This window comes from Chionomys nivalis, chromosome 1, assembly GCF_950005125.1.
Source record: "Chionomys nivalis chromosome 1, mChiNiv1.1, whole genome shotgun sequence".
Lineage (NCBI taxonomy): Eukaryota > Metazoa > Chordata > Mammalia > Rodentia > Cricetidae > Chionomys > Chionomys nivalis.
The window spans coordinates 72484947-72503711 of NC_080086.1; the positions used below are offsets into that span (position 1 = coordinate 72484947).

The 18765-nt window shown below is 42.3% G+C and overlaps 1 non-coding gene across 1 annotated transcript; it reads left to right on the forward strand.

Annotated features, from left to right (window-relative positions):
* The first annotated feature begins 2276 nt into the window (after positions 1 to 2276).
* On the forward strand, positions 2277 to 2383 carry LOC130890004 (U6 spliceosomal RNA). Its single transcript, XR_009058670.1, has one exon. It is a non-coding gene; the product is annotated as a U6 spliceosomal RNA (small nuclear RNA).
* Positions 2384 to 18765: the final 16382 nt, after the last annotated feature.

Below are 18765 nucleotides of genomic sequence, written 5' to 3' on the forward strand. Positions count from 1 at the left end.
TGATGACAACTTGAATGAACCTGTTTGCTTCTTCTGTATGTGGATTCAAGGCATCAGACTCAGGTTATCATGCACGAATGGCAAGTGCCTTTACCTGTTGAGACATCTTGCCAGCCTTCACAGATTTTTTTTTTAAATGTGTGTTCAGACCCAGAGCAGTGAGTGCCTGACTAGCAGGCAGGCCTCAAGGTCCCCATGAGGGAGTGCAGGTCCCTGCTGCTGGGGCTGCAGGGTCTGCTGTGCTCTCCTGACCCTCCCTGCCTGCCTTGTTTTTCCCTTTGTCCCTGGCTCATTGGGCTACCAGGTGTCCCTGTGTAGGAGCTGAGAAGTTCCATCTGGACGGTCCATCTGGAAGGGAACTGTAACTGCTCCTACACTGAGGAGATATACCCAGAGAGTTAGTCACAGAAAAGACTGGACCAAGACACCAGGCCTCTCCTGGCTCCATTTGAAGAAAGAGATGGGCAGGCGCCAATGCAAGAATTCCTCCAACAATCTGAAAGGCAAAGTGACATCACCAGAATCCAGGAATCACGAAATAAGAATTGTACACCCTATTCCAGAAGAATTAGAAGAATTCGACTCAAAAGTGAACTATATGAAAATAATAGAGGACCTTAAACAGGAGGTGAAAAACTGCCATAATCAATTAGAGATTACAAACACAAAGGTAGAGGAAATGAATAAATCTCTCAAAGATACCCAAGAAAACCAAGAGAAACAAGAAAAAGTAATCAAACAGGTAAGGGAAAGGGCTCAAAACTTGAAGAATGAAGTGGAAGTAATAAAGAAAACACAAACGGAGGGAAGGATGGAGATGGAAAATCTGGGTAAACGAACAGGAACTACAGAGACAAGTACTACCAACAGATTACAAGAGATAGAAGAAAGACACTGAAGATACCATAGAGAAAATAAAAACACTGATCAAAGAAATCAGCAAAACCAACAAATTCTCATCACAAAACATTCAGGAAATCTGGGACACAATAAAAAGACCAAACCTAAAAATAATAGGGATAGAAGAAGGAGAAGAAGTACAGCTCAATGGTCCAGAAAATATATTTAATAAAATTATAGAAGAAAACTTTCCCAACCTTAAGAAAGATATTCCCTTGAAGGTCCAAGAAGCATACAGAACACCAAATAGTCTGGATCAAAAAAAAAAAAATCTCCTCGTCACATAATAATCAAAACACAAAACATACAGAATAAAGAAAGAATATTAAGAGCTGCAAAGGAAAAAGGTCAAGTTATCTATAAAGGTAAACCTATCAGACTTACACCTGACTTCTCTATGGAAACCATGAAAGCCAGAAGGTCCTGGATAGATGTACTGCAGAAACTAAGAGACCATGGATACAAGCCCAGACCAAGCTTTCGTTCACTATAAATGGAGAAAACAAAATTTTCCAGGATAAAAACAAATTTAAACAATATGTAGCCACAAATCCAGCCTTACAGAAAGTAATTGAAGGAAAATCACAACCCAAGGAGTCCAACAATGCCCACAGTAACTCAGACATCTAATGACCTTTCACCAGCACTACTTGAAGAAGGGAAACACACAAACTCTACTACCAAAAAAAAGAAAGAAAGAAAGAAAGGAAAAATGACCGGAGTTAATAACCACTGGTCATTAATATCACTTAATATCAATGGACTCAATTCACCTATAAAGAGGCACAGGCTAAGAGATTGGATACGAAAACAGGAACCAACATTCTGCTGTTTACAAGAAACACACCTCAACCACAAAGACAGACATCTACTCAGAGTAAAGGGCTGGGAAAAGGTTTATCAAGCAAACAGACCTAAGAAACAAGCAGGTGTGGCCATACTAATTTCTAACAAAGTTGACTTCAAACTAAAATCAATCAGAAGAGATGGAGAGACACATTTTTTACTCATAACAGGAACAATTCATCAGGATGAAGTCTCAATCCTGAATATCTATGCCCCTAATATAAAAGCACCCACTTATGTAAAAGAAACATTACTAAAACTCAAGGCAGTCATCAAACCACACACACTAATAGTAGAGGATTTCAACACTCCTCTCTCACCAATGGACAGGTCAATCAGACAGAAACCTAACAGAGAAATAAGAGGATTAAGGGAGGTAATAAATCAAATAGACTTAACAGACATCTATAGAACATTCCACCCAAATAGGAAAGAATATAACTTCTTTTCTGCAGCTCATGGAACCTTCTCGAAAATAGACCACATACTCAGTAACAAAGCAAACTTACACAGTTACAAAAAAATATCGGGTGCTCGCTTCGGCAGCACATATACTAAAATTGGAACGATACAGAGAAGATTAGCATGGCTCCTGCGCAAGGATGACACGCAAATTCGTGAAGCGTTCCATATTTTTAGACCCATATCTATCACCATGCACAAAACTCAAGTCCAAATGGATCAAAGACCTCAATATCAATCTGAACACACTCAACCTGATAGAAGAGAAAATGGGAAGTACCCTACAAGATATGGGCACAGGAGATCGCTTCCTATGTATAACCCCAACAGCACAGACATTAAGGGCAACATTGAATAAATGGGACCTCCTGAAACTGAGAAGCTTCTGTAAAGCAAAGGACACTGTCATTAAGACAAAAAGGCAGCCTACTGACTGGGAGAAGATCTTCACCAACCCCGCTACAGACAAAGGTCTGATCTCCAAAATATATAAAGAACTCAAGAAACTAGACTTTAAAAGGATAATTAACCCAATTAAAAAATGGGGCACTGAACTGAACAGAGAATTCTCATCAGAAGAAGTTAAAATGGCCAAAAGATACTTAAGGTCATGCTCAACCTCCTTAGCGATCAGAGAAATGCAAATCAAAACAACTTTGAGATATCATCTTACACCTGTCAGAATGGCTAAAATCAAAAACACCAAGGATAGCCTTTGCTGGAGAGGTTGTGGAGAAAGGGGTACCCTCATCCATTGCTGGTGGGACTGCAAACTTGTGCAACCACTTTGGAAATCAGTGTGGCGGTTTCTCAGAAAAATTGGGATCAACCTACCCCTGGACCCAGCAATAGCACTCTTGGGAATATACCCAAGAGATGCCCTATCATATGACAAAAGCATTTGTCCAACTATGTTCATAGCAGCATTATTTGTAATAGCCAGAACCTGGAAGCAACCTAGATACCATTCAATAGAAGAATGGATGAAGAAAGTGTGGAATATATATACATTAGAGTACTACTCTGCGGTAAAAAACAATGACTTCTCGAATTTTGCATGCAAATGGATGGAAATAGAAAATACGATCCTGAGTGAGGTAACCCAGACCCAAAAAGAAGATCATGGGATGTACTCACTCATAATTGGTTTCTAGCCATGGATGGGGGCCACTGAGTCTATAATTTGTGATCCTAAAGAAGCTAAACAAGAGGGTAAACCCAAGGAAAAACATATAGATATCCTCCCAGCTATGGGAAATAGACAAGATTGATGGGCAAAAAATGGGAATCTTGGGGGGTGGGGTGAGATGGGGATGAGGGGAGATGGGGAGAGAAAAGTGTGAAGGAGAGGATGAGGGGAACTGGGGGAATCGGGGTGATTGGGGGTAAAGGAAGGTTGGATGGGGGAGCAGGGAAACTCATACCTTAGTTAAGGGAGCCACCTAAGGGTTGGCAAGAGACTTGAACCTGGAATGGCTACCAGAAGCCCAGGGCAATGTCCCCAGTTAGTTCATTGGGGCACCTGAGGATAGGGAACCTGAAATGAACCTATCCTATAATCATACTGATGAATATCTTGCATATCGCCATAGAACCTTCATCTAGCGATGGATGGAGATAGAGACAGAGACCCACATTGGAGCACCGGACTGAGCTCCCAAGGTTATAATGAGGAGCAGAAGGAGAGAGAACATGAACAAGGAAGACAGGACCATGAGGGGTGCACCCAACCACTGAGACAGGGGGGCCGATCTATTGGGAGCTCACCAAGGCCAGCTGGACTGCTACTGAAAAAAACATGGGATAAAACCGGACTCTCTGAATGTGTTGGACAATGAGAGCTGACGAGAGGCCAAGGAGAATGGCACAGGAACTTTCATCTGGCGATGGATCGAGAGAGAGACAGAGACCCAATTTGGATCAACCGTCTGAGCTCTTAAGGTCCAAATGAGGAGCAGAAGGAGGGAGAACATGAGCAAGGAAATCAGGACCACGAGGCGTGCACCCACCCACTGTGACAGTGGAACTGATCTATTGGGAGCTCTCCAAGGCCAGCTGGACTGGGACTGAATAAGCATGGGTTGAAACTGGACTCTCTGAACAAGGCGGACAATGAAGGCTGATGAGAAGCGAAGGACAATGGGACTAGGTTTCGATCCTAATACATGAACTGGCTTTGTGGGAGCGTAGCCTGTTTGGATGCTCACCTTCCTGGACCTAGATAGAAGTGGGAGGACCTTGGTCTTCCTGTAGAGCAGGGAATTTGGACTGCTCTTCAGTATCGAGAGGGAGGGGGAGTGGACTAGGGGGAGGAGAAGTGGAGTGGGGATAGGGGGAGGGGAGCGGGGGGAGGGGGCAATATGTGGGAGGAGGGGGAGGGAAATGGGAAACGGGGAGCAGTTGGAAATTTTAAGTAAAAAAGAAAAAAAAATATCGGTAACCACCTGTGTCTTATCAGATCACCATGGATTAAAGTTAGAATTCAACAACAATGCTATCCCCAGAAAGCCTACGAAATCATGGAAACTGGACAGTCAACTACTGAACCACACCTGGATCAAGGAAGAAATAAAGAAAGAAATTAATGTCTTTCTTGAATTCAATGAAAACGAAGACTCAACATACTCAAACCTATGGGACACTATGAAAGCAGTGCTAAGAGGAAAGTTCATAGCATTAAGTGACCACTTAAAGAAAACGGAGAAAGCACACATTGGAGACTTAATAGCCCACCTGAAAGCTCTAGAAAAAAAAGAAGCAGACTCACCTAGGAGAAGTAGAAGACTGAAAATAATCAAATTAAGGGCTGAAATCAACATAATAGAAACACAGAAAACAGTCCAAAGAATCAATGAAACAAAAAGCTGGTTCTTGGAGAAAATCAACAAGATTGATAAACCCCTATCCAAACTAATCAAACGGCGGAGAGAGAATACGCAAATTAACAAAATCAGAAATGAAAAGGGAGACATAACCACAGACACAGAGGAAATTCAGAGAATCATTAGATCTTACTACAAAAGCCTGTATGCCACAAAATTGGAAAATGTAAAGGAAATGGATGCTTTTTTAGATAAGTACCATATATCAAAGTTAAACCAGGACCAGGTGAACAATCTAAATAGACTTGATAGTCGCAAAGAATTAGAAGTTGTTATAAAAAACCTCGGTACCAAAAAAAGCCCAGGTCCAGATGGCTTCAATGCAGAATTCTACCAGAACTTCCAAGAAGACCTAATACCTATACTCCTTAATGTATTCCACAATATTGAAACAGAGAAGTCATTGCCAAATTCCTTTTATGAAGCTGCAGTTACTCTGATACCAAAACCACACAAAGACACAACCAAGAAAGGGAACTACAGGCCAATCTCACTCATGAACATCGATGTGAAAATCCTCAATAAAATACTGGCAAACGGAATCCAAGAACACATTAGAAAAATTATCCATTATGATCAAGTAGGCTTCATCCCAGAGATGCAGGGCTGGTTCAACATATGAAAATCTATCAATGTAATCCATCATATAAATAAACTGAAAGAAAAAAACCATATGATCATTTCATTAGATACTGAAAAAGCATTTGACAAAATTCAACATCCCCTTATGATAAAGGTCTTAGAGAGATTAGGGATACAAGGGTCATACCTAACTATAATAAAAGCTGTTTATAGCAAGCCGACAGCTAACATCAAATTAAATGGAGAGAAACTCAAAGCTATTCCACTAAAATCAGGAACACGACAAGACTGTCCACTTTCTCCATACCACTTTAATATAGTGCTTGTAATTCTAGCGATAGCTATAAGAAAATATAAGGGGATCAAAGGGATTCAAATTGGAAAGGAAGAAGTTAAACTTTCATTATTTGCAGACGATATGATAGTGTACATAAGCGACCCCAAAAACTCTGCCAAAGAACTCCTACAGTTGATAAACACTTTTAGTAGTATGGCAGGATACAAGATCAATTCCAAAAAATCAGTTGCCCTCCTATACACAAAGAATAAGGAAGCAGAGAGGGAAATCAGAGAGGCATCACCCTTCACGATAGCCACAAATAGCATAAAATATCTTGGGGTAACTCTAACCAAGGAAGTGAAGGATTTATTTGACAAGAACTTTAAGTCTTTGAAGAAAGAAATTGAGGAGGATACCAGAAAATGGAAGGATCTCCCTTGCTCTTGGATTGGGAGGATCAACATAGTAAAAATGGAAATTCTACCACTGACAATTTATAGATTCAATGCAATCCCCATTAAAATCCCATCAAAATTCTTCACAGATCTTGAGAGGACATTAATCAACTTTATATGGAAAAACAAAAAACCCAGGATAGCCAAAACATTCTTATATAATAAAGGATCATCTGGAGGCATTACCATCCCTGACTTCAAACTCTATTACAGATCTTCAGTATTGAAAACAGCTTGGTATTGGCATAAAAACAGAGAAGTCGATCAATGGAACCGAGTAGAAGACCCTGATTTTAACCCACAAACACATGAACACCTGATTTTTGATAAAGGAGCTAAAAGTATTCAATGGAAAAAAGAGAGCATCTTCAACAAATGGTGCTGGCAGAACTGGTTGTCAACCTGTAGAAGAATGAAAATAGATCCATATCTATCGCCATGCACAAAACTCAAGTCCAAATAGATTAAAGACATCAATATCAGTCTGAACACAGTGAACCTGATAGAAGAAAAAGTGGGAAGTACTCTACAACATATGGGTACAGGAGATCACTTCCTACGTACATCCCCAGCAGCACAGACATTAAGGACAACATTGAATAAATGGGACCTCCTGAAACTGAGAAGCTTCTGTAAAGCAAAGGACACTGTTACTAAGACAAAAAGGCAACCCACTGACTGGGAGAAGATCTTCACCAACCCTGCAACAAACAAAGGTCTGATCTCCAAAATATATAAAGAACTCAAGAAACTAGTCTTTAAAATGCTAATTAACCCAATTAAAAAATGGGGCACTGAACTGAACAGAGAATTCTCAACAGAAGAAATACAAATGGCCAAAAGACATTTAAGGTCATGCTCAACCTCCTTAGCAATAAGGGAAATGCAAATTAAAACAACTTTGAGATACCATCTTACACCTGTCAGAATGGCTAAAATAAAAAACATCAATGATAGCCTTTGCTGGAGAGGTTGTGGAGTAAGGGGCACACTCATCCATTGCTGGTGGGAATGCAAACTTGTGCAACCACTTTGGAAATCAGTGTGGCAATTTCTCAGGAAATTTGGGATCAACCTATCCCAATATCCAGTAATACCACTTTGGGAATATACCCAAGAGATGCCCTATCATATGACAAAAGTATCTGTTCAACTATGTTCATAGCAGCATTGTTTGTAATAGCCAGAACCTGGAAACAACCTAGATGCCCTTCAATGGAGGAATGGATGAAGAAAGTGTGGAATATATACATATTAGGGTAATATTCAGTGGTAAAAAACAATGACTTCTCGAATTTTGCATGCAAATGGATGGAAATAGAAAACACTATCCTGAGTGAGGTATCCCAGACCCAAAAAGATGAACATGGGATGTACTCACTCATAATTGGTTTCTAGCCATAAATAAAGGACATTGAGCATATAATTTGTGATCCTAGAGAAGCTAAATAAGAAAGTGAACCCAAAGCAAAACGTGTAGTCATCCGCCCGGAAGGGGAAGTAGACAAGATTGCCGGGCAAAAACTGGGAACTTGCGGGTGAGGTGGCATGGGGCTAAGGGGAAATGGGGTGAGAAATGTGAGAATGGGAGGATGGGAGAAGCTTGGGGGAATGGGATGGTTGGGATATAGGAAGGGTGGATACGGGAGCAGCGAAGTATATATCCTAACTAAGGGAGCCATCTTAGGGTTGGCAAGAGACTTGAATCTAGAGGGGCTCGCAGGTGTCCAGAGATGTCCCCAACTGGTACCTTGGGCAACTGAGGAGAGGGAACCTGAAATGACCCCATCCTATACTGATGAATATCTTTCATATCACCTTAGAACCTTCATCTGGCGATGGATCGAGATAGAGACAGAGACCCAATTTGGAGCAACGGTCTGAGCTCTTAAGGTCCAAATTAGGAACAGAAGGAGGGAGAAAATGAGCAAGGAAGTCAGGACCACAAGGGGTGCACCCACCCACTGTGACTGTGGAACTGATGTATTGGGAGCCCACCAAGGCCAGCTGGACTGGGACTGAATAAGCATGGGTTGAAACTGGACTCTCTGAACATGGCGGACAATGAAGGCTGATGAGAAGCCAAGGACAATGGGACTAGGTTTCGATCCTAATACATGAACTGGCTTTGTGGGAGCTTAGCCTGTTTGGATGTTCACCTTCCTGGACCTAGATAGAAGTGGGAGGACCTTGGTCTTCCTGCAGGGCAGGGAATTTGGACTGCTCTTCAGTATTGAGAAGGAGGAGGAATGGAGTGGGGGGAGGAGAAGAGAAGTGGGGATAAGGGGAGGGGAGTGCGGATAGGGGGAGGGAGCAATATGTGGGAGGAGGGGGAGGGAAATGGGAAACGGGGAGCAGGTGGAAATTTTAATTAAAAAAGAATAAAAAAAAAGAAATGAAAAAAAAATGTGTGTTCACTAAAGTGCCCATGGGGTTAACAAAGATCCTTATGGGTTTTAAAGGTTGTTTGAGGCCTGATGACTAAAGCTTGTGGTTGGTCAGAATTAGCATGTTGAACAGCATATTAAAATCCTCCTAGGGTTTTCTTAATCCATTTGCAAGACAGATGTTCATTCTCCTCCTCTGTGTCTGACTTAACGCTCCATGAAGACCAAAACATTTAAAATACATTCCCAGCAAGTGATTGATTTCCACCAGTTCAAACTGTGGTTGTTATTAGCATCTCACAAGTACATCAGAGTTTCCTCTCTTTGCAATACCCCCTCACACATTTCCTATAGTCTTCACTTTGTAATTAGTACATTGCTGTAGGATTCTATTTGTTCTGTAACTAAAATAATCTCATGTTACTACTTTTCAGAGGACCATGTTACTTGAAGTAACTGGAGTCTGTGTTCCAGTATCATGGGTATTAATATCTGTCTCCAAACTTAACTATTTTTTTTTTGCTTTCTTCAAAGCCAGAATTGTGCTTGCTTAGGCAAAAGTTAATCAGCAATCTTAACATTTCCTTTCAAAATGACAAGTTTTGGAGCAAAGAGACACCAAGCTCCCAGAGGTCATACCCAACAATAGAAAGGTGGGTAAGGACACCATGATGTCACATGGCTGCACTGAGTGAGGCACTGAGGGAAGCACACAGCTTGCAGAGGGCCTGCCATCCTGTGACTCTGTACCCTCCCACACAGAACAGAGCTACAACAGATCTTCTTTTGGGGTGGGGGCCAGCTGCTTTGGAGACAAATACTCTTTCCTGTGCTTTTGTATCGCAGCGACTTCATTTGTAAATGATGATCCAGCTAGGAGCTGCATTTTCAGGGTTTTAGAGAGGGGGTGTTCCCTGTACAAAATAATCACTCCTGTGTGTCTTGCTATTCATCCAGACCTAACATGAGTGGCTCCTAACTGGTTAACACCTAAAATTAGCTTAAAATGACAGGAAAAAAAGAAATAGAAAAACCAGTACTTTACCCATAAAAATAGTCCTCACTCATTTCAAAGACTGCAACCCCAGTGGTCATAGAGGTCAGAGGGGCCCTGGTGTGTTTTGATCTGTTAGCTTCTGCACTCTTAGCTGTGTTTCAGAGTTAATCTGTTTACCTTTGGTTGTCTTTCTTACATTTCTAGCTCATTCTTAGCCAAGATGTTCTGTGTAGTGTGTAACTGCACTGGGAAGAATTCACAGTATTTCCCTGCAGTGTCTGGGGTTCAAGGGTTCTGGGAAGAATGCTGAGGATCAACCCCTTCTCAATAGAGATTGTCGGTCTCGGGCGCTGGCGCCTCTGGATCCTGATTCTTGTAAGTGCCTCCCCGATAGTTATTCCCCGACTTATTCCTCCCTACTTTTCATTTCCTCCACCCTGTCTATCCTTCTTATTTTCTCACCATCTTAAAGTCCTTACTTTTTAACTGCAAATGTTGAGATTACGGCCGAGTTTCTCCGAACGGCCACCAGAGGGTGCTCTAAAGTACTGCGGCTCATTGACGCTTGGAGGGCCACGCTGCAGCTTGTTTTTTGTTTTGTTTTGTTTCGTTTCGCTTTGCTTTGTTTGGTTTAGTTTAATTCCTCAAATGGTCATGGCTTCCTTTCCCAAGAAGCTAACTACAATTTCTTTGTGCAGGGGTCCACAATCTTTTTTCCCAGCCCAATAAAAGTCTCAGATGCACATGTCTGCAGGTCCTCAGTTACTTTCTTCAGCTACCAAACATTTCTCACATAATCCTAGCATCTGTATTTCAGGCAGAGAATTCTTCTTTGTTGCTGGACCATGGCCAGGCTCCACACATCTTGTTCCTTGACCACACACCAGCCCTTGACGAGCTGGGACCCCATCTGTCATCATTTGGGTCTAAATTTATCCTTAACGATCAGAACGCACCACCCACAGATGTCACTGCAGGCACCTAGGTTGCCACCCCATAAGTCTACTTATGGTCTACTATATACCCTACTTCTGGTCTAATCCTGAAAGTTTCCACCTCTTGTATTCTAGCTCCACCTCGAGAATCTGAGCTACACCTTAGCTAAGTGGCCCAGATCTCCAGGTATTCTAGACCTGCCCAGATGGACAACAACTCTGAACCTAAAGTTCTCAGAAATCCTGCGGCTGATTCAGTAGGCTCGGGCTTCAAGAGCAGCCTTCTCTAACATCCATGTATCTCCAGAAAAGGTGAACTTTCTTGCTCTCCAAGGATTTAAGAAGAGGGAGATCCAGACTTCGGGAGAGTATTTCCAGGGTGCAAACTCTTGCCTTCTCCTGATGCCCAATACTCCCAGTCTCTGATCTGGGACACTGGGGCGACTTTCTTTTAAAGGCACTTAGGAGCAGCTCCTCTACAGTGGAATTAGTCAGGGGGAATGGTTAATCTACACCCCAGGCAGTCAACATGCTCAGTTGCAGAAGGGTGCAGCAAGGATTGTTGGTGCTCCAAGCCGCAAGGAAGATTAAGTGGAGTTAACGTATGAAGTGTTTGCATGCAGCATCTAAGACATGTTGAATTTTGACACAAATAAGTCATCAGCATTGTATTACTTTACTTCCTAAACCCCCTTAAACACTATATCCAGAGCTATTCCTCTGAGCTGGGGGTGGGGGTGGAGTGAGGGGAGCCCTTTTAGATTGGTTTTCAGGGTCCAGGAGAGCATTTCCTCATTGACTTTCAGTTCCCTCCATGGACACCAAGTTTTTAATCAGTATTTCTCTCTCCTGAAGTGAAAGAACTCCAAAGCCTCATTTATTAAACACTAGGAAAGGGGAAGGGGGAGAGGGAGAAGGGAAGAAGAGAATGAAAGTGAAAAGTGGGGAAGGGGACAAGAATAGAAAATAGAAGAAATGGCAGGAAGAAAAGTTGTACTTTTAGCCAAACCTAAAACCCAACTTCTGATATTTGCCCCAAGCAGGGATAGTAGTCTTTGTTTTTGATCTGTTTCTAACGCTGTAAATTGTAGACAATTGATAGTAACATAAGTAACTTGTCTTTTATAGACATGCCCTTATTTCCTTTGGACATAAACCTCTCCTCTGCTCCCACTGGTAGAAACACATGTTTAATGATGGTTTTCCAATCTGTTCAATAACCTTGCTGTATAAGTTTTAAAGCTCTTCTAACCTCCTAGTCTTACTTCGTTAACCTTAAAGAGCATAGTATTTGTGCTTCTTCATAGCCCAGGTCTTTTCCTTACACACAAACGTCTAAATCAGTGTGGTCCTCAACCTTCATAGTACAGTGACCCTTTTTCACAGCTCTTCCTCTTACAGTGAACTCCAACAATAAAATTATTTTTGTTGTTATCTCATACCTGTGATTTTGCTACTGTTATGAACCATTGAACCACATTGTAAGTATCTGTGTTTTGGGGTGGTCTTAGAGGCGACTCCTGTGAACAGGTCATTCATCCCCCAGAGGGGTCTCAACCCTCAGGTTGAGATCAGTTTGTTCTAAATGGTATCCAATAAAACCCTACCTGGCTGTCCTTCTGAGCACACTGTAGGAAAGAGAAAACAGATCCAGTTCCCTGACTCCAACTCAGCTCTACACAGCTGACCCTGTACCTGAAGCTAATGTAACCAGCACCCTCTTCCTAGTAATTTCACCTCAAACTCCCCACTTCCAGCCCTCAAGGGACAATGGAACTTCATTGGCCACCAGAGGGCGCACAGGCCCTGCTATGAGCAGCCTCTTCATTTGGTTCTAGCCCCCTCACTACATTCCAGCAGCTTTGTCAACTCCTTCTGCTGTCTTCTCACTTGGAGAGTGCTGTCTCTCACACAACAAATTTTCTGCTTTTTATTAACCGCCAGTCCCAAACTCTTCTCACTTTTCTTCTCAAGGTCCAGCTTCAAACCTCCTGTCGTCTGATCCTGCCCCCTTTTCTACCTTGTGAAATCCAGAAAACAAGGATTAACAGATTTGATTAGAGAAGCCAGCCATTGAAAGGGTAAATGACAACAGGGGAAAAAGGGGGGAAACCAAATCTTCTGAAATCTTCGAATCTTCTGAAAGCAGCAGACACTTGGCTGTTTTGCCCTCTATCCAGCCCTCTAAAACATTTTGATGATAGATTTTTCTGTAATAAATATAATTTATTCCTAAGAGTTATCAATATTTGAAAATATGACGTTTTCTTTTTATGGTTGTTTTTGGTTTTAATTGTTTTGAGATGGAGTCACACTGTGTAGCTCAAACAGGTCTTGAAGTTAAAAACTTTTATCTTCCATTTCTGAAGTGCTCAGATTCTCGGCATGTTTTACTATGGTCAGCGAGAAAACATGTTCTTTTTCTACATTAATTTATTTTGTATGTGTGCACAGTGTCTATGTGTATTCATGCCCTAGGATGCGTGCAGGGAGGTGAGAACACTAGAAAGGCAAATCAGCTTCTTTCTTCCACCATGGGTCCTGGGGATTAAACTCTGGCCATCAGCCTTGATGACAAGTGCCTCTACCCACTGATCCATCCCACAGACCCACTTTAGATTCTTACAAACTTATCTATAATCTTCATTTTCTGGTCACTCCACCCATTGGTATTATTAGAAATCATAAGAAAGTGGAAATAAATAAATCCAACCACCCTTTACTTTCACAAAGAGAACACAAAAACAGATACAAGCCAATGAAGAAAATGTTACTTAAACAAGCGCATTTGATGTCTTTGACTTCTGCAAACTCATTAGGAAAGCTGCCTTTCCCTGCCACAGGAAGGCCCTCGGTGAGCTAGGTAAGGGGAAGGTGGAATGCTCACATCTGCTGTGTTACTTGGGCTTTCAGCTTGGTAACTGCATTGTTAATAGTCATCCTATCCACAGGAGGCACTGGCTTTCAGGCCTAGGGAAAGCTTGCATTACATTGCTATGAAACACAAAAGAATGACAGTATCTTCCATTTAGAAGGGGATGATCTCCTACAGTGAACCCATTGCCTTCACAAAAGTTCCACCTCAGAATACCCTCCAGTGTTCATCATACTCAGAGAATGATAGGACAGGAGAGCTTCTGGTTTTCCCACAGAGATTAAGAATGTGAGTTGTTAGGGCATGAGAAGATGGCTCAGTTGGTAAAATGCTTGTCATGCAAGTCTGAAGAATTTGATCCTTAGCACCCACAAAGAGTGATGGTTGAGGTGGTGTGGGCTTATAATCTCAACATGGGGGACACAGAAACAGAATGATCCCAGAGCTCACTGGCTGACCATCCAAGCTGAATCAGTAATAAGTTTAAAGTTCAGTAAAAGAATAAATTTCAAAATATTACTTGGAGAGTACTAGAAGTCACTCACTGTCAATCTATAGCCTCCTCATGCACACAGACATACATGTATATCTCCACACACAGGCTCATACCCACACCACGCAAACACAAAAATAAAACAACAAAAAATAGAATATGAATGCCCAGGCTGATATCCACGTGACAGGCTCTGCTTCACCTCTAGCCAAGCATGAACTATAATTCTTACAGAGTCTCTGGTAATCAATAAAACTACTAGTAAAACAAAGATTTATCATTGGGGTTTTAAAAAATTGTTTATGTGTGTGAGGAAATGAAGGCTCAAGGAGACAGGTCAATAAAACCACTTCTTTCATCCCTGGCCAGGTCTCTTCTTTGGACAACTATGATGCCATGTCCATCTGCTATGCATGCCAGGTATGGCTGGCAGGACTATTGTGCCTCCTGTGTATAATGCACACCTTGTTTAAAATGCAGTGAGCAGATGCTACTGCAACTGATCTAAATTGAGAGCCATGGCCAGTGATTTCTTTCTTGAGCAACAAGAGGGACAAGATAAGGAGCTTGGACACATCCTGGTTTGTGCTAAACCCAGGTTACAGGCATCCTGTGGGACCACCATGCAATGTCCTTTTTTCTTCATTGTGTCTTCCATTCCACTTGTGAGGATTAATCCTCATTGGCAGCTTTGCTGGATTTAGAACTGCCTAGGAAGCATCCTTCTGAGCATGCCTGTGAGGACATTTTCATAGAGGGTTAGCTGGGGAGGGAAGACCCTGCCTGGATAGGTAGCATCACCTGTGGACACCAGACTAGAACTGCATAAAAGGGAAATGACAAAACCCAGAGAATGAAGCACCCACATCTCTCTGCTTCCCATTTCAACACAATGTAAGGAGCCCCAGTGGCAGGATAACACCAAGAACACAACCATTGTTTCTCCACCATGTTGGATCACCTCTCAAACTGTGAGCCCAAACAAATTTGTACTGAGCAGGGCCACTGCTTCCTAGGGACTGTACTGCTCACTGTACGTTGGCCCTCTTACAACAATTAGCAATCAAGAAAAAGCTCCATGTACATGCCCACAAGCAATGTAATGGAGGTAACTGTTCAATTGAGGTTCTTGCTTCTCATTGTGTTTAGGCTGTGTCAAATAGACAAAAAGAAAAAAAAAAACGCAAAAAACAAACAATAACAACAGCAACAGAAACAAAGTGAAGGTCAGTCGCTGGGCTCCACATTGGACAGCCTGGAACTCCATCATTCTTTTCTGACCTCCAAGGGCACCACATGTGAACACTCCCCCCTCCCACACACACATATACATAAATAAAAATAAAAAGATTCTTTAGACTCCGTGGGAGGACACGGGTTATATGCAGTACTATAGTTCTTTATAAAAGAGCTTGAACACCTGTAGTTTTGCATATCTTCAGGAGTTCTAGAGCCTGGGAACATCTAGGGAGAGCAGTCTTACAGCCTCAGGCCAGGTCACACTCAAGCCACACCACCCCTCAATTCTGCAGTTTCCATCTCCCACCCTTTCTCTAGTCCCCACTGGAGGGCGTGGATCTAGATTCTTAGGTTCTGCACTATTCTTCTTCCTATGATCAAGGTAAATTGCTAAACTTTGAACATTATCATCTTTATGTGTTTTGTTATTGCACAGACACAGATTCATTTGTCTGAGTGATGTTCATTTGTCTGAGTGATGCGAAAGATCTCAATTTGAGAATCAAGAAAAAGATCTTCACACTAGGTAAAAATTCACTTGCTAGAAACGCACAGGGGCACACTCAAGGAGCTAGCTGTCATACTCTGGTCGTCGCTTGTGAAGCCTTACATTAGGAGATCAGGTGAACCCAGAAATCTGAGTCAGCATTGGAAACAGAAAGGAACATCATAGTGCTGCATGTTTTAGCATGAGTTTATGGTGCCCTCTTGTGTTCTTTCTGAGAAATGCAGGCTTCCATCTAAGATTGGATTTTTTCATTATGAAGTTTATTTCAACTTCTACATGATCCATTTTATGTGAAACTCAAAGATAGCTTCAATGTATGTATCTGGAACTAAATAAAATATACTCATAAAATTTCTTTGTCAATTTTTATAGACACGTTGTTTAAGGATTTATTATTTTTATTTGTGAGTGGTATTTACTGTAGCATTATTGCAGTGTCTGTGGAGGCCAAAAGTTGGCGTCAGGTCTCCTGGGGTGAGATGGAGTTATAAGAAGTTGTGAGCTACCCCCATGGGTGCGAGTAACTGAACTTGGGGACCTCTAGAAGAGCAGCAAATGAGCTACTTCAGCACTCTCATCCTTGAATATTGAAAAACAGTCCCATTGACCCGTCTGATTCAATATTCAGACAAAGGTGCAGAAAGAAACCATTTCAATAGATAGTGACAGGAGGATGGGTAGTGGGGAGCGGATCTGCAGGTGATGGGAGGATGGGTGGTGGGCAGCGGATCTGCAGGTGATGAGAGGATGGGTGGTGGGCAGCGGATCTGGTGGTGATGGGATATGAGTGGTGGGCAGTGGATCTGCAGGTGATGGGAGGATGGGTGGTGGGGAGCGGATCTGGAGGGGACAGGAGGATGGGTGGTGGGCAGTGGATCTGCAGGTGATGGGATATGAGTGGTGGGCAGCGGATCTGGTGGTGATGGGATATGAGTGGTGGGCAGTGGATCTGCAGGTGATGGGAGGATGGGTGGTGGGGAGCGGCTCTGGAGGGGACAGGAGGATGGGTGGCAAGAAGCAGATCGGAGTGCAGATTAAATAAGGATGGGGAGGGATGTGTGGGAAAAGGAGAGAATATGGGAAGAAAAGAGAGGAATAGGAAGAAACAATTAAAATTTAGGTTCATTTGAGGGATAGTATGAAAACCTAATACAGTAGAAACTTCCTAGGTTTATTTATTTATAAAGGCAATCTAACTGAAATCATCAAATAACAGGAGAGGCAGAGCCCCCAACTGGACATTTCTTGTCACCAAATGAAGTTTCCAGTACTAGGAATAAATTATATTTAATTAACTGTTGGCCAAAGGGGTTCCATTGGAAACCCCAAACACCCTAGGCTGTTGCTGTAGCTTGCTTTCCACAAGTTGACAGTAAGATCACATTGTGGAAGACATTGCCCACACAACTCATTGATCATGGAGAAATTGAGCTGGTGCCAACATAGAACCATCACCCCTAAATTCTAGCATCTTTCATACAGGAAGGTACTCTGCAGGCTACCAGAAAACAAACATAAACAACAACCCAACATTGAGCCCTTTGAATTACAATGGTGTTCTGCATGCAAGACATGGTAGTGCAATGTTGCAAAAATGTGGGAGTAACCAACCAATGCCTGATTTGACTTAAGGCCCTCTCTGTAAGATGGAACCCTTACCCAACAAAGAAAGCTTCAGTGACCAAGAATCAGATACTAGCTATCCCAGGGACCTAAGGGGAAACCAAATACGACTGTTCTATATAAAATGGTTCTAATGACATTCTGTTATACCCATAGACCAGTGCCTTTCTCAGCCATCATCAGAGAAACTTCCTCTGTCAACAGATGGGAACAAATACAAAGATCCACAGTCAGATGCAGATGCTGAAAGTGGAAGACTCAGACGCAATTCATATGCCTCCATGAAATCACTTCCATCAGGGTTCAGGGAACTCTGTGGAGAAGGAGGCCAAAAGAGTGGGAGAGTCACAGGCAATGGAGGACACCAAGTAAACAGAGTTCTTTAAATCAACGTGATCGATGTATATATGAACTCACAAAGACGGGGGCAGCATGCAGAGGGCCTCTTCGCCAGTGTGAGTCAGACATTGTGGGACTTCTCCAACCATACTGTGTAAGCCAGTTCAACAATGTGACTGCTGTATTAGCTGTAAAATCATAAATGCTAGTTGCTATGTATTCATTCCATCCATTTCATTTTCTAGAGAGCACGATTACAGATTGTATGTGATGAAATAGATGTGTTAGGTATATTAGATGCATAAATCCATTAGACAGAAATACCTAAGGAGCAGAGGCCGACAGGGCTTAACTGGGACTCATGTCTGTGTGTTTGTGCAGAGGAAAAAGTCTATGTCTAGGCTGGAGCCACAAAGATGTAATACGAAATCCAACAGTGCAGGAAGTCTGACCTCATGCTGGCTACTGCACATTCCTCTACTTCGACAGGATAAATGAATGATTTACTCCAAAGGTAGCCAGAAAAACGTCTGTCCTGAACATGGCTAGCTGACCCCAGATAAACTTTCATTTATCAGAGATAATAAATATCAGAGATTCTCATTTTCATGGCCACGAGGACAGACATATCTGAAGGTCTTGTCTCCTGCCTCCCTTTAGTGTTTTGAGATTATGTGAAGCAAGGGTCTCCATAGAGAGACCTCACTTTCACCGCTGGGATGCACTGAACACTACCCCACACAGACACCTGAGCTGATTCCTAAGTCCAGTACAAGATTCATCTTTAGAAGTCCTAAAGTAACCTCTGCCAATCTAATCCAAACTTCCTGTAACTTGACACTTCAGGTCATTCAGTATTCTACTCTCCACCCAAAATGGAAAAGGAAGTGAAATAGAAAAACAGCCTATAGTTGGTTCTCTTCACAGCTGCAAAAATTCCCAGTGTACATCTCCCTGCAGTG